The sequence below is a fragment of the Vicugna pacos genome, unplaced genomic scaffold (assembly GCF_048564905.1).
Source record: "Vicugna pacos unplaced genomic scaffold, VicPac4 scaffold_21, whole genome shotgun sequence".
Lineage (NCBI taxonomy): Eukaryota > Metazoa > Chordata > Mammalia > Artiodactyla > Camelidae > Vicugna > Vicugna pacos.
The window spans coordinates 15,242,296-15,268,078 of NW_027328742.1; the positions used below are offsets into that span (position 1 = coordinate 15,242,296).

Consider the following 25,783-nt stretch of genomic DNA (forward strand, 5'->3'; position numbering starts at 1 on the left):
AACAAAGCAAAATAAGGCCCCCGAGCGTACCTTGTTTATTTTTTATATTTATTTATTTATTTGTTGTGCTTTGCACTTAGAAGGTTGATTCCGAGAATTTTTCTTGATTCTAGGGCAGTCGTGGGTATGGATACTGAAATAAAATGCTACTAATTGGAGAAAAGGAAGAAAGGTGAACTGTCACGCAGGATTCTGTCAGCCAGGAATCTCCGTTAACAAGGACCTGCACACTCGGCGCGCTGATAATCTGCTACCGTGATGACAGGTCTGGGCTGCGGCGGGTTCGCTGACCCCCAGTGGAGAAGTCAAAGACCATCGCGTGCAGCAGTGCCACGAAGACGCTCCTGATTCCTGGAAAACTGGTTTTCCCCCGACGCAGTAGGTGAGAACTGTACATCAATTCATCATCCACACAGTCAGAAACTTTTGGGAAAATCCAAAAATACCAACATCAAAACATATCACGTATCCCGTGCCCATGGATTTATTCATGAATTAAGTGGTTACGCTTGTGTCTGTTCTCTGCTGAGATTCGTGCTAAAATCTTTAAAGGTAAAGATCTGCATTCTGAGCTCACCCGCATGCTCGCACCTCCAGAGCCGGCAGTTTGCTCTGTGCCCTCAACTCTGGCAGAGTCTCTGTCATCTCCAGGCTGTAGCCTTCATCACCTCTGCCCAGAGCTCCCTTCTGCCACCTCTCCCGCTCCTGCTGTGGGCTCCTGCTCAACTGGATTCCTTCACTGGTAGAAAAAGTATAAATACATATTTTATATAAAATACATGTATGTAAAATTATCTTTCAATATTTTATGAAAAATATTTATATTTTATTATATCTAATTTTAGATGTATTTTATATTACTAAAAATTTATATATACACACGTATCTATGCCATCCTTAGCTTCTCAGAATGGGGACAGGTTCCACTGGGCTTCCTCTATTATTCCTCTCACCACATATCCATTATATAATATATATGCCACTATATATTCCTCTAAGTATAGTGGCATTTTGAACTTCCATTCACAAAGTGTTCACCCATTCCTGCCCCACCCCCACTTTCTCAAAACTGGCCTTAAATTCACGTATCAGTGTAATGCCCATGCCTGAATCACGACACGTGTAACATAATCACTGGCCAAGAAGCACTATGGCATAAAGATTAAGAGCTGAGTCCTAACGTGAGGCCACCATGGTTCAAATCCCAGCTGTGTGATGTTGGGGGAGTTGCTTAACCTCTCTGTGCCTCAGTTTCTTCATGCGGAATAAGGATATGAACAACTCACCTCACGGGGTTGTTGAAAGGACTAGGTGTGTTAACACACGCTGTTTAGAACAGCTCCTGGTACATCATAAGCGCAGTAAATGGCAGCTTTGATTAGAATTTTTTTTCTGGTAAATGGTGAGCCCTGCGAAAGTTGTGATGCTGTCTGTCTGCCCCACCATCCACCGTGTCTGGCCCAGGTCTTGGCACATGGTATGCTTAATGAAGGAACACAGCTGAACCCCAAACCCCAGAAGCTTACAGCCAGGAGGACCAGAGGAGCAGCTGCAACCAACACGCCGTGGTGGAGAACGTCACCGCTGAGATGGGTGCCCAGGGCCGGGGTCGGGGGGATGGCTAACTCAGGTGAAGACTGAGGGCGGGCTATCTGCGGGCAGGGGGTTGGGGGGATGTTTAGAATACCTCTTCAGCATCACAGACGTTGGGATTTCAACCTCAATTGCCTCCTGGAATCATCCTCCTCAATCCCAAATCCACACAGGTCCCCAGCATGCAGGTCCCCTCCACCCCAGAAATGTTTTTCTTTCAAAATACGTCCCATGCCACAGTCGTCTGAGATGGAGGCAGAGCCAAGGAAAAACAAGCAAAATCTTTCTCAACATGACAGAACCTTAAATATCATCGAGATCAATACTGAATGTTAGTGCTAGAAACATGGCCACACTCATGGCACCTCCCTGTGACGGCGCCGTTCCCTGCGTGAGTCCGGAGCACACGCATGTCTGCTCCCGTGCAGACTGTGGGGCATTTTTAATTTTAGTATTTAATCGGCTCACAATGTTGTGTTCATTTCTGGTGTCCAGCAAAACGACTCAGTTATTCATACACATATATGTATTCTTTTTCACATTCTTTTTCATTATAGGCTATTACGAGGTATTAATATTGTTCCCCATGCTCTGCTGTAGCCATCATTAAAAAGTCCACAAACAATCAACGCTGGAGAGGCTGTGGAGAAAAGGGAGCCTCCTACGCTGCTGGTGGGGATGCGGTTTGGTGCAGCCGCTGTGGAGAACAGTCTGGAGTTTCCTTAAAAAAGCTAAAAATAGGCTCTATGACCCAGCAATCCCTCTCCTGGGCATAGATCTGCAGGAAACTCTGATTCAAAAAGATACTGACGTTTAGCGTGCCTCCAGGGAACACCAGACACAGAATACGATGTGCACGGGGCCTCTGGAGTTGGGCAGCGAGGAATGCTTGACTGGACCTTCCCCTTCAGTCTTCAAAGAAGAGAAGTTAAAGGGCTCGAGACTTCTTGGGGATTAGAAGTTAATTTTTTTTCCTAAACGCAGCCATCTTCAATTTTTATTCATCACGTCTACGTTTGCCTACAAATCAGACAAGCTGCATATGCTCCACATACTACGTGGAAACCTCACCATGTGAGCCCCACTGTAAAACTGGTGACAGACCCTGCTAAGCACTTATTTTAAGCATAACACTAAACGCGGTGCCAAAGGCTACAAAGAAGCATTGTCTCTTCCTTCGAAATGCCTGTGGTAGGCTGAACACAAGCCCTGAAGACAGCCAGCTCCTAATTCTGGAGCCTGTGACGCTCACATTATGTGACAAAAGGGACTTGACAGGTGTGGCGAAGTTACAGACCTTCAGGTGGGAATATTCCCCTGCGCTATCCGGACGGACACTGAAGGTAATCACCAATGTCCTTGTAAAATGGGGACCAAGAGATTGACTGCAGATCAAAGACAAAGGGAGCAGAAATTGGAGCATGGTGGCCAGAAGCAAAGAAATGCCAGCAGCCACCAGAAGTTCGAAGAGGCAGGGAAGCAGACCCCCTCCCGGGGAAAGCAGCCCTGCCCACACCTTGGCTGAGCCCCGAAGGTGTCAGCCCACATTTCTGGTCTCCGGAAGTAGGAGAGAACACACTTCTGTTCTTAAGAGACACCAAGGTGCCGTGATTTGTTAAAGCAGCAGTGAGAAGGCTCACAGGATGCCGTCCACGTTGAAGGCATCAGACAACAGTCTAGGAGGGAAGCCAACGCGTCCTCCCCAGGAGAGGAACGAGTGATCCCGCTCCTGATATGAGCAAATGAAGAGGCGTGGGAAGCAGAGGGTCCACGAAGCCGCAGGCAGGAGAGAGCATTTAAACTGGGTCTGTTAAACGGGGCCAAGAGGGTGGTGCTGGGAGTGATCTCAAACCAGGGAACGCGGCTTGCAGCCCGCCCAGTCTGGAGGGAGAGAGGTGTTTGCACAGCACCAGCTCACGTGATACTCAACGCAGCTGCTGCCGGCTGGGGGTTGCAGAAGGCTCGCATCAGAGACAACCGGCCACAGATGGAGAACTCGACCTCTGCAGGTATCATTACCACGGTGACCCTGTCTGCATTACCATTATCACAATAAACAATACCAACCTTCTTTTGGAACAGTGCCTTTAGAGCTGGAGAAATGTGGCTTTTAAACGGCTCCCTTCTACACTAGGCTTGTAATTACCAACAAGTCGCTTCACCTGGTTTCCAGACAACGCAAATTTCCAAGGGCTGCTGTGAGGATTACATGACAGGGTAGAGAGCACGCACCTGGGGCGAGGAGCGCCTGTGGCTGGTTCTTAATATTACCCATCCTTCGACAAGCCCATGAGGTAGCTCTACACCGCCAGCCTCAACAGGTCCCCCTTCCCTGCATCACTGGATTGACCACCGCTGCCCACTCCTCTGGCACAAATAAGGACCAGGGCCCAAGGCACACTGCGCACTGGTGGGTAAGCGTGGTGGACATCAGCCCCACGTGGACACTGAACATTCACAACGTGGCCAGTCGGAACCGGGATGGGCCTCAGGTATACAGTACGTACCAGATTGGAAGACTGCATGTGAGAAGGGAATGCAAATACCTCAGTCATTTTATATTGATCACCTAATTGAATGCAATCAATGGAAGATACGTTCGGTTAAATATAAGACATCATTAAATTCATCGCACCTTTTCCTCTTTCCTTTCTAATGTGGTTTCTAGAAAATTTAAAATTACAGCAGCAACTCATCTTTGCAGTTGGGCGGCAGCATGGATCTAGAGTGGGGCCCTTCTGTTCCTAGCAAGGGTGACGTGCCCCGAGCAGGGATCAGCCAGGTTCCTCCACACATTGGCTCGTCACCCATTGCACTTGTATTGTCAAGCATGATGCAACTTGATTAAATATTAAAATGTAAAACAAAAAGAGGCTTTTATTTCTAGGAGATACTTGAAAATGGCAAGTTGCTCAAATAAATTACTACCAAGTTAAGTGTAGATGTGACGAATGTGAAAGATGGAGACAAATTGGAAGTGTATCAAGGGGCACTGTATTGAGTTTCTTACATGAGGCACTTTGTTATTTCCCACTTGACAAATAAAAACTGGAAGTCTATCTAATACGTGATAGGCATGATTTAGGTCAGAAAGTTCATGCTAATCAGCAAAACCTATCCAGAAAATTGACACTGGTCTGGCACCAAAGGCTTGTTGAATGAATGCACTATTAGACATTTGAAATAAAATTAAAATTTTGTGTTGCACAGATCTCATTTTTGTATTTTCCCACATAAATTACTTTTCTCATTAATTAACAACCAGTCCTAATTAGACTGGGTTAGAGGACTTCTTGGTCCTCTAATTACTGATAATATCTTATTATTTATTAAGAGAAAGAAAACCAAACAGCTGAAGACACTTGTTCAAGATGGCATCGAGCATAAACACTTTGGGGCCAAACTCAGTCACAAATCTCTGTGAACCCAAAGCCAAAGATTCTTCCATTTTGCTGCACAATCTCCTGGTTTATAAAAAACAACTTTGGTCAAGATCTACATTTGAGTGAAAATAACCCTGTCATCGTAATTCCCCTAAAACACGATCGCTATGGGATTAATTCACGAGAGCAAAATCAGCCTCCAACCACATTTTCAAAAGAGAGCCTTCATTTGCCATATACCATTAAATTATCCTTAAAGAAAACCCAGCTTACTCCAGGTGCAATTAAATTTTCCCATTTGGCCGTTTCCTTGTCCTTTAGGAAGCCCAAGCGGTCAATACGGAGCATAACGAAGCCCGGCTATTGACCTCTGCCGGTCGATACGGGCGCTCGATATTCGTCAGACAGAGCTCAGCTGTCAGATCTGCACTTGAGGAAAAGATTACTGCTTCAGTCCCCCTCACTCACTCCAGGAACCACCGGACCCCCGGGGGCCTTCTGCGAGGCCCACCTGTCACACTCGAGGCGCCGCGGCCGTCACAGGCAATACTGACCTGGGACGCCGTCCTGCCGGGCCGAGAAGGTGCCCCCGGCCTGAGAGTCTGTGCTCTGGCCCCGGACTTACCCTCATCCTCGCCGGTCGGCTCCCTTGGGAGAACAAGAGACTGCGACGAACGTCCGGGCCGGGCGGGGTGAGTCTGACCAGCGATGGCGTACAGAATCCCACGTTTATCCCGTCATGAAGTCCGAGTAGGCCTCTTGTTCTAAAAGACAATGAATACTTGGCGTTTTCAGTGGCCAAATGGAAAGACGATGGAAGCTATTCAGACAGACCGACGAAAATGCGCCCTCACCCGGTGGCCGCCTCGAGCAGCAGGAAGGGGGCGCTTTCTCTTCCACAGGCACCGCGTTCCCGCTGCGCCGCTCAAAGCAGGAGGCAGGGGGGCGCCCTGCGCCCCGACTCGCCAGCACGGGCGAGCTCACGGCCACCGTGCGCAGGCGGGGCCGAGCAACACAACTCAAAGCAAATGTTTAATGGGGAGATCCTGGCAGAAAACTGTGCACAACAAGGTAGCTTCACCTGTGAACTGTAGCAGAGTGATTAAGATCATGTGCCGGGTTTTGATGGAGAAAACAGCTGAGTTCGGGAAGGCACACGTGATGAGAAGGAAACGCAGGTTCTAAGATTTGTGCACCCAGAGATCGCCTTCTCCTCACCTAGCCCGGCAAGTAACCCTGCCTCCCCCAGTCTGCCTCCATCCCGTTCTCCCAGACACGTCAGACGCTCAGCAGCAGCTCAGCCCTACCAGTCGGGACAGGAAAAGGGCCGGGAACACCTCCCCAGGTAAAGTTCCATCATCTCAGGGTCTTTGTGGGACCCTGGTTAAACAATTCCACTTACGTGGGATAGTTATTTAAAAATCAATAATAAAATCATCTTCTCTGTTAGTTAAGCTGTGAAAACACATTTGGCAACTGATTGGTTAATAAGTGAAAACAAACTAAATGTCAGTTCATCAAGTCGCTGAGCCCATGTTCGGTTTGTATTGGGCATCTCATATGTGCTAGTGATGAGACAGATATGGGGACACAGAAATGACTGAGAGGCAGCCCCAGGCCCCAGTTGCCTGGTGTCTAACCCAAGTGGTATCGTGTAAATGAAGCATGATGGTGAGAAACAGGCATGAAGCAGGTGGGGAAGTGGGATAGACTTCCACAGGGAAGAGGGAAGCCTGGGTCAGAGGAGAAGTAGAGCTCCATCAGCTGGAGAATCGATGACAAGCACAGAGACTGATCTTTGAAAAGACTGAGAGCGATGGAAGGGCTGGTAAGGGGAGATGCGCCGAAGACTGACCGTGAGGGGAGAGGAAGGAAGGAACGAACGAACGAAGAAGGCGGAAAAAAGAAAGAAAAAAGTCGGGGCTTAGTCTGAAGAGTATCTAGACCACGATGAAGACCCTGACATTGAGCTCGGAGGCTAAGACAACCCACCAGAGGTTTATAAGCTTGGAAAGTGGGAGACACGATCAGACTCATGTGCTAGAAAGGTCATTCTAGCCCAGCGTCTGGCACTGTCGGGCGCTCGGTACGTATGTGATAACGGAGAATGAATGTGAAGTCTGTCCTGGAGGGGAGGTGTGTTTGGAGAAAGAGACTAGTTTTGTAATTATTGAAAGAGAGGTGAGAGGAAGAATGATGTCGCCTGGGCAGGAGCAGGGGGGAGGGACGGGCGGGAGTGGCCGGCACGTGCTAGGGAGTAAAACTGTCTTCTCTAGTTCAGAGGCTGGATGCTAAGGAGAGAGCAAAGAGGCCTGTCTGGGTGGTTCAGCGGTCCTGGGTCCCTCTCGGAGGGAAGGAGGGTAACAGAAGGATGCAGTTTCTGCAGGAGAGTCCTGAGTCTGTTACTTATCTCTGTTGTAACGACGTATGTATTTATGGGATTGTGTGTTTATTTTTTTAAGGTTCTTTTTTTTTCCTTCTTTTTTTAAATGGAGGGACTGGGGATGGGACCCAGGACCTCATGCATGCTAAGCACGCGCTCTACCCCTGAGCTCTACCCTCCCCCCGGAGACTGCACCTTTAATAGGTCTCCCTGTAGGGTTTAAACTGTGTGAACGCCATTTAGCCCGCAGTAGGCTGCCTGGTGCAGAAGCAGCACTCGGCTTTATTTAGGGAATAAAGAAGAGTTGAGGGGGGAGAAGAGAAGTGGAGACAGGGAGGGAGAGATGGAGAGAGGCAAGTGGGTGGCTAGTACAGTGGGTTTAGAGTCCAGGGGAGGCATGTGTGAGTTTGCAAATAGACTCATTCACACGAAACCCAAATTTGATTTCAAAGACATTGAGTCGCTGACGCACACTTGCAGTTTTCCCTCCTCCGTCCCAATACAGACTTTCTTTAATTGAAACATAGTTGGTGTACAATGTTGTTAGTTTCTAGCACACAACAAAGTGACTCAGTTATCCCTTTATATATATATTACTTTTCCAGCGTAGATTTTAAACACTGACAAATTGCTTGTCGGCTAAAGGGCATGTTCTGCATGTGCTTATGTCTGTTTCCAGCGAAGCCGCACCTACGTGATTAATTCTAAGTTAGTGTCTGTCACCGAGACATCATCCTCTCTTGCTTTCAAAGCATCCTGCAAGTGTGGTGGCAAACTGATGATTCTTCATTTGCACTCCTGTGTGGAGCACCACAGCGTCTCCAGGAACACTGTCCCTGCCCCACTTCCAGCAGTGAGGTGCAACTTTTCAGAAAATCTCAGGCGTTCCAACAGGCGCCGTCCGTGCGGGGGCTCCCTGCAGCCAAAGTTGTCAGGACTTACAACAAAAGCACCCAGATTGCGTGACAACAGCAGCCATCACTGTGCCAGTTTGCTGGCCCTGTTGACACTGTCGTCACCCACAGTGTCTAGAAAAAAGGCTGAAAATATTAGTTCATCACAGGCAGGAACCCAAAAGGAAAAATTACAGAAGGCCGGCAGAGTCCGCTTTGCACGTTTTAGCACAAGGAGTCCGACACCCTTTTGCACTAGGCTCGACGCTGCCTCTCATCGAGGCCTGGCTTAACGGCAGCCGACCGGCCTGCTTCCCCTGTTTCATCTATTGTAATGTTCTTCAACCGCCTGAGCAGCCCTTAATCAAAAGAAGAGTTTCTGGCCGCCCTTGGACATCAAAGGCGAAGCTTTCTACAGCTATTGCCCGAACCAGACTTCTCCTTTGAAGAACCCAAGGTGAGACGCTGCAAATCGTTTCGGAGTGCAGATGAAATCTGCCGCGCGCGTGTTCCCCGAGAACCGGTGCCACCGTCAAACGACTCATGAAAACGCAGGCCCACGCCTGCTACGCGTCTTCACACGTCCTGTTCTTCCCTCGCGCGTTCTGGGGGCTCCCGATGTCCTTGTCCCTTCGCTGGCGTGGTGGGAAGGCCTGCCCCCATGAACGAGTCAGGGGAGGCAGTGGCCTCCAAAATGCCTCCCTTTCAACAAACCTTTCATGCTGAGGAGCCCGGCCGGGGCGGGAGAGCCATCCCCACAGTAAAGCAAGAGAGACGCGACCCTCGAACAATAGTAAGACTGCCAGCGTTCAGGCACGTCTTATCTGTGGCCATAATGCCACTGGGTAGAAGTTATTTAATTACTCTGTTCTGGAAACCCACGCCTTTTGGGTTCAAAAGAAGGCATTCAGAAATCCTGCTGGGAATTACGGTCATTAGCACAGACCCCATTATTCAAAAGCTCAGCCCCGTGAGGCTAAATGATTACAAAATTCAAGTCAGAAACAACTCAATGTTCTTTATGCTGTGGTTGGCAAATGAAGTCTGTTCTAATTTCTTTCCAAGGTGGAAAGCTACCTATTGGAAAATAGGAGTTGTTAATTTGCCCCTTGAATTTAACATCTGGTAACATTTTCATCTTTCGCAAACTAGTGAAATGTTACAGTACTTCTGACAGTGGGAGTTCAGTGCCAGAAGAAATTTTATCAGTACAAAGAGACTGCTAACTAGGCTGCTCACCGGGCCACGGGGGGCTCTTAATCCTTATCTTATAGCATAAAAAAAAGCACTGCGGGGAAGGTGCTATTTGCCTGTAATTTCTCTAGGAATTAATTTAGGGAGAACTTAATGGTCAAAAAATGGTGTGCCCCCAATAGTGTGTCAATGCACAGAGTGAAATCTGCTGGTGTTTGAACGTCTTGGCTATAGAAACCCTCAGTGAGTACAGCCATTTCACTGGACTCAAGTTCACCACTTTTTCTATCAATTACATCTATCTTTTTATGGGACCACATTGATCATTCATCAGTTTAGTTTGTAAAACAACCTTAACTTTTATTACCACGTGGTGGTCAAAGACAAACACATTAAATATGAGCAGCAAACTTTTTAAGTGGAAAAATGGAAACACTGGGGCACCGAGCAGAGCCCTCTCCGAGTGTCCCCGGAGCTCTCTGTGCTGTGTGTGCACAATTCCAAATGAGCAGAAATGTTTCACATGGTCATAGGACAGCGTGGTGAACAGAACGCTGGCTGTGGGCGTAGCCAGGGTGCTAGAGTCTGCTCCTGACACCTGTAATTCTAGAGACTTGCTCAAGTCCTTTAATTCCCCGAACCTCCACTTTCTCATCTGCAAAACTGAGGCAATAAGATGTGAGAATTAAAGTCACAGATGAAAAGCAATGATGGCTGTGACTGGCAGTGAGAGGGCTCACTGAGAGTCAGGGCTTTTCCCTGTGATTCCTGTAGAGGGCACTGTATGAAGCTTCAGTTGATCAACTGACGGGATTTTGTTCAGGGGGGTTAATTTTTTATTGAAGTGGAGTTAAGTGTATGGCAAAGTGATTCAGTTATACATATACATTTATATGTTTTTTCTTTTCAGATTCTTTTCCATTACATGTTATTACAAGAAATTGAATAGTGTTCCCTGTGCTGTACAGTAGGTCCTGTTGTTTATCTGTTTTGTATACAGTAATATGTGTCTGTTAATGCCAACCCCTAATTTATCCCTCCCCATCCTTTCCCCTTTGGTAACCATAGCTTGTTTTCTATGTCCATGAGTCTGTTTTGGGTTAGTAAATAGAATTTGTATCATTGTTTTTTAGATTCCACATATAAGTGGTATCATATAGTATTTGTCTTTCTCTGTCTGACTTACTTCACTCAATATGATAATCTCTAGGTCCGTCCATGTTGGACAGGAATTACTTTAAATTTTCAGCCCCCTTATGATTTGGAGCAGAAAGAAGTTAGAAGCACGTGTGTACACACATACACACACAAACACACACACACACGCACACACTCATCTTGCGTTTACATTTGACCACAGCTATAGAACATAAAAGTGAACCATTTGTCTACTCAATGTTTCGAAGCCTCTGAATACAAATAAATTATTCAGCAAGGACTTGGAAGTGCAATTCCTTCTCTGAGGACAAAGGAGGTCGTGGCCAGTAAATGCTCCAGTTCAAAGGTGCTGGTTGGGTCTGATTTATCTGTGGTTTTATAGAAACAACTCAGAGGTCAGGAAGAGAAGTAGCATCTTTTCAAAAGCAAAACAAAACAAAAATCACTTAAAAACTTGGTTAAGGGAAAAAAAGTGTTACCCTCATCCAAGTGTCCCATGTGGTACTCAGCAGCACTCACAGCAGCGGAAGGGAGGAGCTTAGCAGGTCTACATACAAAGAATATTACTTTGCTGTTATTAAGGTAACATAGTTGCTAATTTTTTTGAACACCTACTGTGTGTCTGGCACATGCTAAATGCTTTTCATGGGTTGTCTTATTGAACAACACTGGAAGGAGATGAAAGCTTAAAAAGATGAATAATTTATCCAAAGCTCAGCTACAGAGAGAAGAGCCCAGTGCTTGCCCCAGTGCTATCTGGTTTCAAAGCTGACCCAGCCTCGGATGTGCCTCTGAGATCACTTTTTTTGAAAGATTTTGTAAGATGAGAACAACTCAGACATCTCCAAAAACCTCTTTTTAGAGAAAAAGGAAAGAGTATCTGGCACTTCCCCATGAAGGGGAGGATGTATGTACACATCCTCACCATGTCATGGACTACAGTCAAAGACGCATGTTCAAGCCGTGAAAAGTGAAACTCTTGGAAATACGCAGTTACGTTTGCACACACGGTAGCCCAGAACACACGTCCCCAAGGTGGAGAAGGGGGTAAAGTCAAACTCACCTTCAGAATGTCACACCATGAGTGGTAAGATGGATGAAACCCAAAGCTCTATCAAAACCATCCACCTAGAATGATGCATCCCCGACCTGTTTCAGCAGAGGGAACTTCCCTCACCGATTTCACAGCACAAGACAGAAAACGGTGTGCACTTCAAGCCTTGAGCAGAGAGAAGGAGGTGACAAGATTCTTTTTCTGCTGGAAAACTGAGAGGTCACTGCAGCTCTGCGGCTCCTTGCCAGTGACCGCATCCAGGTGAGAAGCAGAGCCTGGCAGCCAGCCGTCGGCCCCTCTGCCCTCAGCAGATGCGTCACCATTGCAGGTTACCTGCTCCTCTTTCTGTGTCAGTTCCATCATTCATGGAATGAAGAAAACCATCTCTACGTATAGATACTAGAAACAGTGTCTACGTCTTGGGGTTTCAATCAGGGTCAAATGATTTGCAGAGCACTTAGAGCAATAATCAGCCCCGGGTAGGTTAGTTTTTTGTTAAACAAATGCTTTTAGGTTCGTATCTAAATAGAAATATTTGACACTAATCGCTAAAATGTATTGATTGCTTACCCCACACCAAGTACTGGAATAAATTCCTTCCACGGATTAATTTATTCAATCCTTGCAATATGGTTTGGAGGTGGGTACTGCTCGGATGAGAAAACTGAAATGAGATAATTTGTTCCAGGTCATGTGACTGATAAACTGTAGAACTAAAGCCAGACCATCTGGCTCGAGTCCCTGATCTTAATTAGAAAGCCGATAATTATTCTCCTAAGTACAGGAAGGACATCTCGTCATTAAAGAACTAAGAATTGGTTAATGATGAGTTCTTAAAGTAGCTTATTTTAAAATTAATCAAAACAGAGACAACATCGGCTATTGTCTTTGTAGAGGAATGGGGGTGTGTTCAACTTGTCAGAGATCATTTCTGGGATTCCAAAATGTTTCTTCAAACACTTACACTTTCAGTATTGATTTAATTCACTACCAACAGACAAAAAAAATAGCCACATAGATTAAGTATGACCCAATTATGTTAGCCTTGCTTTCTACAGGAACATTCCATCTTAATTATCAGCTCTATACTGGACAAAAGACCCCACCTTCTCTCCTTGGTTGTCCTCAAGTTGTCCCCAGAAGTCCACAGATGATGGCTATTGTTTACCCAGATCTGTCCTGTCCACCTGCTACACCAGCCACCGCTCCCCAAACATGTGAAGGTCAAGGTATTCTGTGGGGAGTCATTAGATGACCCAAGAAAAACGAGGTCCCAAACAAATAAGTTGCTATGTTCAACTGCTAACCAGGTTCCCTCTTCACCACGGAACTTTCAGAGCTGTGAATCCACCTGCCAGTGTGTGTGCTGGAACCCCCGAAGGGGACTTAGCGAAGCCGTGTCCCCCACACGTATCTGACCAGAGAGGCTGTAGCTGTCAGAGCACAGATTTCTGTCTCCTGCAGGAAGTGATCTGCAGGACACCCTCGAGCACGTGGCCCTTGAACATGGTCCGCGTTTCACACCTGACAGTTTTCAAGGTAGGTATTGTTACCTCTGCTATGAGACTGAAGCCAAAGCGAGAGACACCAAGTAGCTCGGCTGAGGTTGTAGTTCTTCCGTGGCTGTGACAGGATTCGAACTCAGGTCGACCTGCTACAGACGGTGCAGCTCTCTCCGCCCACCATGCTGCTCCTCAGGAAGCAGTGCTCCCAAAGGCAGAACCCGGAGCCCACCCCGGCCACCAGCCTGAACCCGACATCTCGATGAGAAGAAAGAAAACCACTCTCTGCGTCCTTGACTTTCTTTCCTCCTATTCCTCATCCTTTAGGGGAAAGCGGGTCTGAGGTGGAAGATTTCTGTAAAAAACAAAATTTTGATCCACCAGAACATGAGTACAAAAATCCCTTTCAAAGACTGCTAGGAGCCCCCAAGCTTCCCAGAAACATCTGAGTGTGGGTTGAATTTCCCTTTGGAGAAATGTAGGTCCTTCAGTCTGTTTGGACCATAACCTTTTTTTTAACTGAAGTAGAGTCAGTTACAATGTGTCAGTTTCTGGTGCACAGCACAACGTCCCAGTCCTGCATATACATACATATATTCATTTTCATTAAAGGTTATTACAAGATATTGAATAGAGTTCCCTGTGCTAGACAGAAGAAACTTGTTTTTTTTATCTATTTTTATATATAGTGGTTAACAATTGCAAATCTCAAACTCCCAAATGTATCCCTTCCACTGGAGTGGGGATAAACTGGGGGGGGGGTGTGCAGAATGCAATCTAAGTTCATTTAGGAGCTCAGGAATCAGATTTTACCTTTCTCAGCTGCAGAAATCTCGCGTATACCTACAGATACAGCGTGTCTCTCCTGGGGAGAAATGAACGTAGCCCCTCCTTCCCCCACAGCACAGCAAGACTTGTCCTAATGTGCTCGTAAGCTGATCTGTTGCATATACAAGAATCACATAAATGATTTCATTCACTCTGATATTCCCCAAACGTGTCTTCTTTCTACAGCATTCATCCTCCCCTTTAATACGACATTAGCAGTGAATTTATTGAGTTTGTACTGTATGCCTCACTTATTTTCTCTAATCCTCTCTACGAAGCCGTGAGATGCATAAAGAAAAAGGATTTCTTAACCCCTCTGAGTAAACTGGGATTTAACTTACTTGTGAAAACCTGTTCTTGATATTTAATACTTGATACTTAATCTCTTCTACTCCAATTCAGGATCTTTGTGATTGTTGATTACAAAAGAGAAAATACTTCAGATCCTTAAATGATTTGTAAAAATTAAAAACACAGGGTTTTTTTTCCCTGAATGAAGCAAAACTTGCGGTCATTTCTACGCATACAGGTAGTGGTTTGCCTTTCTCGGTAACTGGTGACGTGGCAGGGAATTATTCAGAATTTAAACCATGCACACAGTCCTAATGAAAAGGTCTCCATCCCTTAAACTCCCTCTCAAGTTTTCATCGATGTATTTACATTGGTCAAATCAACATAGTCCTTTCTGAGCTGCAGGGTAACAAAAACCAGACCTGAAACATTATGTAATAAAATAAATCATTTCCTTTGTGTTCGGTTCTGGTCTTGTGCGTCTGACATGGCTTCACCATATAAGGAGGTGGCATTTCTTGTCTCCCACCACTGATCTGTCCCCAACTTCTGAAATTTTTGACCGCAAAGCCTCTTGAAATTAGATTGGGAGTAAAAACTGGGAAAACATTTAAGCAAGCCAACTAAAAACAAACCTTTTTTCTAAACGCTTACTTCTGAGTCGTCATCTAAATGTCTCTGGGTCATAATACACAGAAGAAGTTTTAAAAAAACAGAGAGTCTGGACTCCCTGAAAAGTTAACCCTTAAAATATTTTAAAATTTATCCAACAAAATCTAGTACTTTATATTTTACTGTATTTGGATATTTCCACAGGAATCAATCATTCTGTGAATACAGTTAAGGAAGGTACTTTTCATAAAAACTATTGCCAACATCCATGCATTTTTGGTAACTAATAAACATGACCCAAAGAAGCTTCTTTTTTCATTTGCTGATGTCAGGCTTAGAGAATAAAAGATGTTATAAGTCAGGATAGTGTTTGAACTTGCTCAAGTGGGTGGAGAGGGAAGCGGCTGGATTCAGCCACAGTCTGAAGAAAGGTTGGAGCCTGTGTTCCGGATCGTTGAGGTGAAGGATGAATAAAAGTCGTCAGGGGAGCTGGGAGATGGTAGGCTGAGAGAAGGCACAGACTTCAGCCAAGGATGGTTTCAATTCCCACTAAAAGCTCCACATTTAATTAATAAACTCCTCCACTCTCAGACCTAATAAGTCTCGTAGGCAAAATTTTACTTTTAAATAAATTCATGTCCAAATATAAACATGTATCAATTAATGGTAACCGTTTCCTTCATTTCCCCCAAGAAAACATGTGAGCCGTTAACGATAATCTAACTTTAACTTCCTAACTGGTATGTTCCAAACCCAAGAGAGATTTGACATTCTGGCCACTGACGGCAGGAGCAGACGGAACACATTCCTTTCAAGAGCGCCCACTACAGCTCACAGACCCTGGGAGTAAAACCTACGTCTTTGGAAAAATAAAACTGAGGATCAAGAATTTTCAAATGAAAATTCCTATTTTCTTCACCGGAGGAGATCCAGAAAAAAATGGGACATGGGTAAGCGGTGCTGGGGGTGGTAGGTGAGCAACAGGAAGGGCAGCGTTTACTTTTTTCTGGGATTTGGTGAAATACCACACTGACCCCAGGATGTCACCAAGTTCTGCGATGACAGGTCATGTCCTGGCGCAGTTAACGGGGACACCATCAGCATCTTCTTACAGCAAGTTGACAGTTGAACTCAGCATATGGGAAAAGATCAAACCCAATTCAATAAACAGAGGAGAAGAAGGGACATAAGGCTGAGGTAGGGATGAAATATTTAGGAAAATTAGAAATATATGCTTTCTGGGGTGAAATCCACTGACAAAGATGGTTATACATACAGCTTTAGATTTATCGTGAAGCCCAGGATTAGGGACCCCTCCCTGCACGGACCCTTCCGAGGGCCAGGGTGGTGACTCAGAAGTGTGTTCACAGGGTCATATAATCTTGCAAAATTCACAAAAGCTAGCTGTTTTAAACATAATGGGGTAAGAGTCTGATCATCTCCTACACCAGTGGGTCCCCCCTTCCTGTCAGATGCCGTGGTGGAGCTGTGTACTTCTCTGGGGTGCAGCTGAGGGGACGCAGAGGTGGGGGCACATTAACCTTTCTATTTTATTTTTTTACTGAAGTATAGTCGGTTCACCGTGTTGTGTTAATTTCTTGTGCACAACATGATGATTCAGTTGTACATATATATATATTCCTTTTTATATTCTTTTCATTATAGGCCATTACAAGGTATTGAGTATAGTCCCCTGTGCTGTACAGTAGGACCTTGTTGTTTATCCATGTTATATATAGTAGTGTGTATCTGCAAATCCCAAACTCCCAGTTTATCCCTCCAGCCCCTGTCCTTTCTCCCCCAGTAACTTTAAGTTTATTTTCTATGTGTCTGAGTCTATTTCTGTTTTGTAAATAAGTTCATTTGTATCATTTGTTTAGATTCCACATGTAAGTGATATCATACAACATTTGTCTTTCTCTTTCTCTATCTGACCTACTTCACTTAGTACAACAATCTCTGGGTCCATCCACATTCCTGCAAATGGCATGATTTCATTCTTTTTCATGGCTACATAGTATTCCTGTGTGTGTGTGTGTGTGTGTGTGTGTGTGTGTGTGTGTGTGTGTGTACACAACATTTCCTTTATCCAACCATCTGTCGATGGACATTTAGGTGCTTCCATGTCTTGGCTGTTGTAAATACTGCTGCTATAAATACTGTGGTGAATGGATCTCTTCAAATTAGAGTTTTCTTCAGATATACACCCAGGAGTGGGATTGCTGGATCATAGGGTAAGCCTATTTTTAGTTTTTTAAGGAATCTCCACTCTGTTTTCCACAGTGGCTGCATGAAACTACATTTGGTGGGAATTCATTTAATTTGGAGTATTGGTGTGAGTCAAATTGGGAGATGAAAATCACAGTAATTTTAGGTGGGAAGACTTAACATAAAGAATTGTTAACTGTGAACGTAGATTGGAGCAAAAAGGGGTTGGCTGGCAAAAAAAAAAAAAAAGAGAGAGAGAGAGAGAGAGAATGTAAAAAGCACAGGGATGACGGGTATAAGGGACAGCCATGCCCAGGGCTGAGATCAAGTGCCCAGAGGAGGGCCTTCCTTAACAGAGACCCGTCTTGCTGGAAAGGGCATGGCCCTGGTTCCTTGAGGTCCAGAGAAAGCATCTTGGTGCTGTGTTGGTGGATCCTGCAAGAAACTGCCCTCCAGGGAGCCAGGAAGGCTGTTTATGGGGCAGCATCCTGCTGGAAGCACGCCGGGGGTGCAGGCGGGAGAAGCCGCTAGCTGCTTGTGTTGCTGAGCCCTGTGCGCCGCAGGAGGCTGTTTCTGGAGAGGCTGCAGGAGCCGGTGTGGCGAGGTCTCTGAGCTGCAGGAGCTGAGCGCTAAGGAATCCACCCAAGGAGGAAGCAAAGCCCTTCTGTCCTGTGATGTCTCTCCAGCGTCCTCTAATGACAAAGCGTAACATTGCACCAGCTGGCAAAGAAAAAAATATAAATAAGGGGCCCGGATCCATGATCCATTCGTATAGAGCAGGCAATGAGTTTGGAACTGAGAAGTGATAAACTGATAACTAGCACGGTCCACCCCTTCGGCTGCCGAGCCTCCATGTGCGCTTTCCTTTGTACACGCACTTGAACTCGTGTACAGCAACGGAACAACTTCCTATCTCCACCTAAAAGGAGCGATCGACCTCATGACAGATCCCTTCCCCCGAATGAGAATGACGGTCCCAGCAGTCACTGTATCCACTGTCGCGTTTATTCGCTACTCCCCGTGCTCAGTCCCCTCCCAGCGCAAACGCTACCACCTTCAGCTGAGTCTTCAGACTCGGCTGGAAAATGAACATCCAGCAACCTGGATATGAAATAAAAATGGGAAGGAGAAAAAAGGAGAAAATGGCACGGACGTGCAGATAAAGCTGCCATGTGCAGAAGGGGAACTGCGGGAGGCTGCTGCGGCCAGCGTGTCTGTGCGGGGCCCCGAGGCAGCGGCCGCCCGGGCTGCTTCCTTCGTTCCCCACCCTAACGCCCCTCAGCTGCTCTGGTCCTTCACCTGCGGGGTGACGCGTCCCTTCACCGCATGAGGGTCTGAGCACTCCATTGCCCCGTCCTTTGTTGCTGTTTTTGTGTGTTTGTTGGTGAAGGTTTCCATCACCCTTTGCTTGGGTGCGGAAGCGCTAAAGACGCCCCGAGAGTCCCCTGGGCCCCGGTTGTCCTCGTCGCCCCCCCCACCCGCGTTGTAGCAGTAGCCCGAGTCCTTGGTAATCAGGTGCAATCACTTAGCTGGAAAATTAACCCGTTTCCCACGGCCTGTCGGTGCGGTGCGTCGGGAGCCTGGCGTGGCCGCGGGCGGGTCTCCCCGTCCAGCTCAGCGCGGCGCCCCGCGGGGAGCACGTCCCTCTGAGGACCGGGGCCCCGAACCGGCGGAGCTCGAGGCTTCCCCAGTCTGCTCAGGTCGGGCAGCCAGGCGGGCGCCCCTTCAGGCGGGTCGAAGCAGTGCATTCAGACAGGATCCGTAGTGTCGTCGGCGGTGCGAGGCGCAGCCAGGCGTTTCCCACCGTGGGGAGGGCAGATCGGCAGGCTCCAAACCCGCAGACTTCCCTGAGATGGCAGGACCCCGAGTTTTTGTGGAGTTCCACCCTCTCCTCCACCTTGTTTCACTCAGGCTTTTGAAGTACTTACTACCGCCTGCTCGTCGAATCCGGTCCACATAAGGCTTGCTTGCTGCCAGCGCAGTGGGCCAGGTGATGTGGAGAAGCCAGATGTGCGTGTGGGTTCCCAGGCACCTCCGTGGAGAGCTGACTCGCCGCCAACGGTGCCTGTGCAGGAATGACTTTCAGGACTCCCTCTGCCTGTTCGTTGAACTCTGTAACACAGAAGGGCATGAACAGATACCCCACATGGTGTGAGTTTTGGCAAGCGGTCCTAGAGGTGCGTGGGCAGTGAAAAGTGAGGCGGAAACAAGGGGTGAAGCATTCAAGGCAGAAGCTAATCTGCGGAAATTTCTCAGCAGCCCTCACGTGAGCACACCTGTAGGCAGGGCGCTGGGTCTCCACTCAAAAGAGAACAATGGAGCTTCTCTTTACCATTTGATAATGAAGCATATAAATTACAAAGCACTGTGCTATTTTTTTTTCTTTTTTGATGGGGGAATCAAATGAAATAGAATCAAATAAGAACTCCTTTGGTTTGCAGAGCACAGACCCGTAGGGGTGCTACACACAGCACGAATGTTTGTGAAATGCCATGCTTTCCGCATTCCATCTGACAATAATCAGAAACCAGGGTTTATCAACTGTAGGGAAAAGAGACTGAATTCGTTTTCTATTTTCTCTACTAGAATTACAGCAAAATGTTTGTCGTTACAAGAGGAAAACCAAGAGTATGCAAGCAGTTAATTAATAAAAAATATTGTTACTTGTCTGGATTTTGTGATATTTATGGTATTTGTCATTTTTATTTCTTGTAGTTTCTTTACTCATTCTGGACACGTACCCACTTTTGCATTTGACTATATATTGATAATTTTGTACATTTCTATTTAAATTTTCCAAAAGCATGTAAGTATCAAGTTCACCCAAACTTGGATCCACCCCGTGTTGGTGAGACATACAAAGAGTGGCCTTGTAATGCCTAATGCAAATCTGACCACTTAGTATTTACACGTGTCTAAAATCAGGCATTGTTCAGTTACTAATCTGAGACTTGGGCTTTTTTATCCTAAAACGGTAAAAGCACATCTAAGACTTCTAACTTACGAAAATACCATGTTCTGTCAACAGACTACCCTCTGCCGAGACAAACTCACAGAAACAAAGGTCTTGGCGCTCATTAAGTTCCTCATGTGATGATGTCACATTTCTTAAAAGTAAAATTTAAACTTTATTAAAATCTAAACTAAAACAAGGAAAAAAGTATGTTTTCAGCCTCAGTTCAGGGCCCCAAAAGGTCGTGAGCCGTTTATTGATTTGCATATTGATTTTAATATTTTCCCAGCAGGTGGCAGTAAAGAGTCTGGTTCGAAGTCATTTAGCATATTACAACAATTAATGCCAGGCAAAAATAAAATATCTTGGGGACAGGGATTCTGTCTTTCTGACTTGGACAAAGGTGCTATATGGGCCGGTGGCCCTGCTGAGCTGTTTAAGTTCTATGTGTATATGTATGTGTATTGATTTTGTGTCCTGCACCTCTACCGAATTCACTGATGAGCGCTGGTGGTTCCTGGCAGCGTCCTCCGGATTTTCTGTGTATAGTGTCAAGTCGTCTGCAAATAGGACCGTTTCACTTTTTCCTTTCAACTTGGATCCCTCTTACATTCTTTTCTTCTCTGATTGCTGTGGCCAGGACTTCCAAAACTATGTTGAATAAAAGTAGTGAGAGTGGACATTCCTGACTTGTTCCTGATCTTCAAGGAAATGCTTTCAGCTTCTCACCACTGAGTGTGATGTTGGCCGTGGGTTTGTCATACGTGGCCTTTATCATGTTGAGGCACGTTCCCTCTACACCTGCCTTCTGGAGAGTTTTTAATCGTAAGTGAATGTTGAATTTGATCAAAAACTTCCTCTATGCCTATTGAGATAATGTGGCTTTTATTCTTCAGTGTGATAATGTGGTGCATCACACTGAGTGATTTGCAGATACTGAAACCTCTTTGCACCCCTGGGACAAATCCCACTTGATCACGGTGTCTGATCCTTTCAATACATCGTTGGCTCCGGTTTGCTAGTATTTTGTTGAGAATTTTGCATCTGTGTTCATAAGTGATACTGGCCTGTAATTTGGGGGGGATTGTTTCGGAAGGACAGGCATTAACTCTCGTGTACGTGCCTGGTAGAATCCCCCTGTGAAGCCGCCTGGCCCTGAGATCTTGCTGGCTGGGAGGTTCTAAATGACTGATACAGCGTCATTCCTGGCACTCAGTCTGTTTGTATTTTCTGTTTCTTACCAGCTCAGTCTTCGGGAGCGTGTGTCTTTCTAAGAATTTGTCCATTTCTTCTGGGTTGTCCATTTGATTGATGTACTGATGCTTGCAGCCTCTTCTGATCCTTTGTGTTTCTGAGGGGTCGGCTGTAACTTCTCCACTGTCATTTCTGGTATGATTAATTTGGGCCCTCTCCCTCTGTTTCTTGATGAGTCTGGCTAAAGGTTTATCAATTTTGTTTATCTTTTCAGAAAGCCAGTGTTTAGTTTCACTGACCTTTTCTATTGTTTTGCAGGCTCTATTTTATTTATGTCTGCTCTGATCTTGATGATTTCTTTCCTTCTACTAACTTTGGGTTTTGTTTGTTCTTCCTTCTCTAGCAGCTTTAGGTGGAAGGTGAGGTTGCTTATTTGAGATTTTTCTTATTTCCTGAGCTAAGCTTGTATTGCTGTAAACTTCCTTCTTAGAACTGCTTTTGCTGCGTTCCGTAAGTTTTGGATTGTCGTGTTTTCGTTTTGATTTGTCTGTAGGTATGTTTTTATTACTTGTTAGATTTCTTCTGTGGTCCGTTGGTTGTTTAGTAGCGTATTGTTTATTTCTAATCTCTTAGCCTTGTGGTTGGAAAAGATGCTTGATATGATCTCCATTTTCTTAAGTTTGCTGAGGCCTGTTTTGTGGCCCAGCATGCGATCCAACCTGGAGAATGTTCCACGTGCACCTGAGAGGAGTGTGTGTTCTGCTGCTTTTGGCTGGAATGCTCTCTAGACATCATTTAGGTCCATCTGGTCTAATGCGTCATTTAAGGCCTGTGTTCCCTTAGTGATTTTCTGTTTGGATGGTCCGTCCATTGATGTAAGTGGGGTGTTAAGGTCCCCCACTATTTTTGTGCTATTGCTAATTCCATCACATTTGAATGAGAGTCTTGCTGGGCAGAGCATCATTGGTTGTCAGTTTCTCCTTTTCATCACCTTAAATACATCATGTCACTCCCTCTGGCCTGCAGACTTTCTGCTGAAAAATCTGCTGATAAGCTTGTGGGTTATTCACCCACAAGGTTATCAGCAGGTTATATATATTTTGCCTTTCTCTTGTTCTTTTAATATTCCCTGCTCATCTTTAATTTTTGCCATCTTAATCACAATATGCCTAGGGGTGTTCCTCAGGGTTAGTCCTGTACAGCACTCTCTGTGCTTCTGGACTTGGGTGACTGTTTCCTTTCCCAAGTCAGGGAAGTTTTCAGCTATTATCTCATCAAATATTTTCTCACTGGAATTTGACACAACATTGTAAAATGACTATAACTCAATAAAAAGTGTTTAAAAAATATTTTCTGAGGCCCTTTCTCTCTTCTTCTGGGACCCCTAAAATGCAAATATTAATGTGTTTGATGTTGACCCAGAGGTCTCTTAATCTGTCCTCATTTTTTTTCATTCCTTTTTCTTTTTTCTGTTCTGTGTTACTGATTTCCACTGCTCTGCCTTCTAGCTCACTGATCTTCTGCCTCATTTAGTCTACTGTTGGTTCCTTCTAGTATATTTTTCATTTCAGTTATTGTATTCTTCAGCTCTGGTTGTTCCTTATATTTTCTAGCTCTTTGTGCTAACTTCTCACTCTGTGCATCCGTTCTCCTCCCAAGGTCTCTAACCGTCTTCACAATCACCATCCTGGGCCCCTTCTTGGATAGATTGCCCAGCTCCACTTCACTTAGTTCTTCTTTCTGGATTTTACCTTGTTCCCTTGTCTGGAACATGTTCCTCTGCTGCCTCATTTTGTCTTAATTTCCATTTGCATTTTTATGTGTGTGGCAGGTTAATTATGTTTCTTGACCTTAGAGAAGTGGCCCGCTGTAGGAGCCACCTGTACTTCCCAGCAGTGCACTCCCTTCTCATCACCCGAGGGCTGGGGGCCAGCTGATTCCAAGGCAGAGTCCTGCCTGTGTCTGTGGACTTAATCCACAGGCTGTGGGATCATAGTTTTCTAGCTTCTGGCGTCTGTCCCCTAGTGGTGATGGCCTGTAGGCTTGTGCAGGCTTTCTGGCAGGAAGGGCCGGAGCCTGCCCACTTGTGGGTAGAGCTGGCGCTTGGCCTTCTGGTGGGCGGAGCCGTGCCTAGCAGCATGTCTAGAGGCAGCTGTGGGCTCAGAAGGTCTCTAGGCAGCCTGTCTGCTGGTGGGTGGAGCCCCACTCGTTGTTTGGCCTGAGGCACCCCAGCACTGGAGCCCACAGGCTGTTTGGTGGAGCCAGGTCCTGGTGCCAAGGATCCAAGTGAGGTGTTAGCCTCAAGGAGAGCTCATGCAGATGACTACTCCCCACTAGTCCACCACCAGCTTTTATGTCCCCAGAATGAGCCACAGCCACCACCCACCTCCCCAGGAGTCCCTCCAGGACCAGCAGGTAGGTCTGGCCAAGGGGCCTGTGAAGTTACTGCCCTTGCCCTTGGTCCTGCCGTGCATGAGAGCCTCTCTGCGCCCTGTAAGAGTGAAGTCCCTGCTTCCCCCAGTCCTGAGGAGCCCTTTCAGCTAAGCCCAGCTGGCCAGCAAAGCCAAATGCCCTGGGGGCTCCTCTTCCTGCTGGTGGATCCCCCCACCCCCTCCCAGGCTGAAGACATGACACTGGGCTCAGAAGTCTCACTCCTGTGGGAGAACCTCTGTAATACAATTACCCTTCAGTTTGTGGGTCACCCACCCAGGGCTGTGGGATTGGACTATATGGCAAATGTGCCCCTCACTGCCTCGCAGTTCTTCCTCCTTTATATCTCTAGATACAGAAGATCTTCTTTGATAGGTTCCAGTCCTGTTTTTTTCCTTCTTCGTTTTTAATGGAGACACTGGGGATTGAACCCAGGACCTCATGCATGTTAAGCATGCGCTCTACCACTGAGCTATTACCCTCCCCTCTTCAGTTTTTTGTTGTTGTTGTCGTTGTTTTTAATCAATGGTTGTTTGGCAGTTGGTTGTGATTTTGTTATGCTCATGAGAGGAGGTGAGCTTAAGGGCCTACTCTGCCATCTTAATCTGATAATCTAGAAATGTCTAACCAAGACTTCTTGACATCATCATCTTTTTCCACTTCAGTTTCCCTTCAGTCATCTTTCGTCCCAGGTTGGGGGGTGTTGGGATGTAGCCGAGAGGAAATGGAGTTGGGAATAGACACAGCCTGGGGTCGGTGGGATGCACTCCCATGGGCCTCAGTCACGTGCATTCATAGCTGGGTTGTTGCTGGCCCTGCTCATAGAGGAATGACCTTCAGGAAAACTCCTACCACTCGGTGTCCTCATCCACCCGAGGTTCTGGCATGAAGGCGTCCAGATGGCATGAGGGCCGGAGGTCATGTCATCACATGAGTGTGTCCTACGTACTCATCACAGAAGGTACACGAATAGTGGTAGAGAAACAGTTTTAAATGTTTGGAATCAGAAGCTACGTGTAGAATTTTTCTACCAAATACTATAGCTCATATTTAAAGGAAAATAGGCAGATGACTACCCTCAGATGTACTAGATGTTATTAAAAACAATTCAGTTTTTAGCAATATCAGGCTAAAGAAGGCTTTTCTAAGCTATCGATAATTTTTTAAAAACTGAGAGAACTTACAATATTGAAAAATGAAATGCAAAGTCATTGTCATGTAAATTACTGAAGATTATGAAGCAAGAAAATGAAGAAAAAAGTTATAAATGCGTATTAAGCAGTTGAGAACAAAATTACATATTTTCCCTGAATTCCAGCGTGTTTGCGGTTTTCATCAGCTCTTTAATTGTCATAATTTGTTGTGATTTCTCTTTTCATGTTGTGTAGGTATTCACTTCCTCATCCAATTTTGCATCCTTTTCCTTAAAGTGGCTCTGCAACATTGTTTCGGTCCGCGGCTCCCATCAGCGGGAACTCCCACTCGCTTGTCCTGTGAAAGCAGTGAGCGCCAGTCAGCGCTAGGGGAGAGGTGACGGTCCACAGAGAAGACCACCAACCTGAGTCCTTCAGGGACACGCGCTGCCTTCCTCCCCGTCCCTCTCCCAGCAGCCGACATCAGGCGGGTTCGCCTTCGGTGAGGAGGATGTGTTCTCCCGCCAGACTGTGTCCTCGCCCCCTTGACCCCGAGGAGCAGCAGTGGGGAGATGACAGAAAGAGAAAACCACGCTCTCTCTCTTCCTTAGATCATCGCTGCGACCTCGCTGGGCCAGCGGCTTTGCACGTCCCACGTTTTGCGCTTTCTGAGCAGACCCACGCCCTTCCTGAAATTCTTCCTCCTTTTCTGTTTCACATACTCACCCTTCATGACTCAGCGAAGTGACTCATCACCTCTGAATAGTCTTCCCAGGACACTCGGGGACCGTTCTTTGTACAGTCAAAGCACTGTGTGATGTGTCTTTGGTACAGCACTTATCTCATTGAATTGTCAACACTTCTTGGCTTTTCTGCCTCTGTTGATTGGCACCGAAGGCTTTCAGATCTGGGACAGAACCTGGTGCTTGGTAATTGCTCAATAAGCATTTATGTGTCAGATGAGCTAGTGTGGG

At 46.2% G+C, this 25,783-nt stretch overlaps 1 long non-coding RNA gene and 1 other non-coding gene across 2 annotated transcripts; both read right to left on the minus strand.

Annotated features, from left to right (window-relative positions):
• Positions 1-327: 327 nt before the first annotated feature.
• Positions 328-5,679, minus strand: LOC140694525 (uncharacterized). The gene is made up of 3 exons (XR_012070141.1): positions 5,602-5,679; positions 592-739; positions 328-423 (listed from the first exon to the last, which is right to left on the minus strand). It is a non-coding gene; the product is annotated as an uncharacterized lncRNA (long non-coding RNA).
• Positions 5,680-24,086: 18,407 nt separating this feature from the next.
• Positions 24,087-24,160, minus strand: TRNAV-AAC (transfer RNA valine (anticodon AAC)). The gene has a single exon. It is a non-coding gene; the product is annotated as a tRNA-Val (tRNA).
• Positions 24,161-25,783: the final 1,623 nt, after the last annotated feature.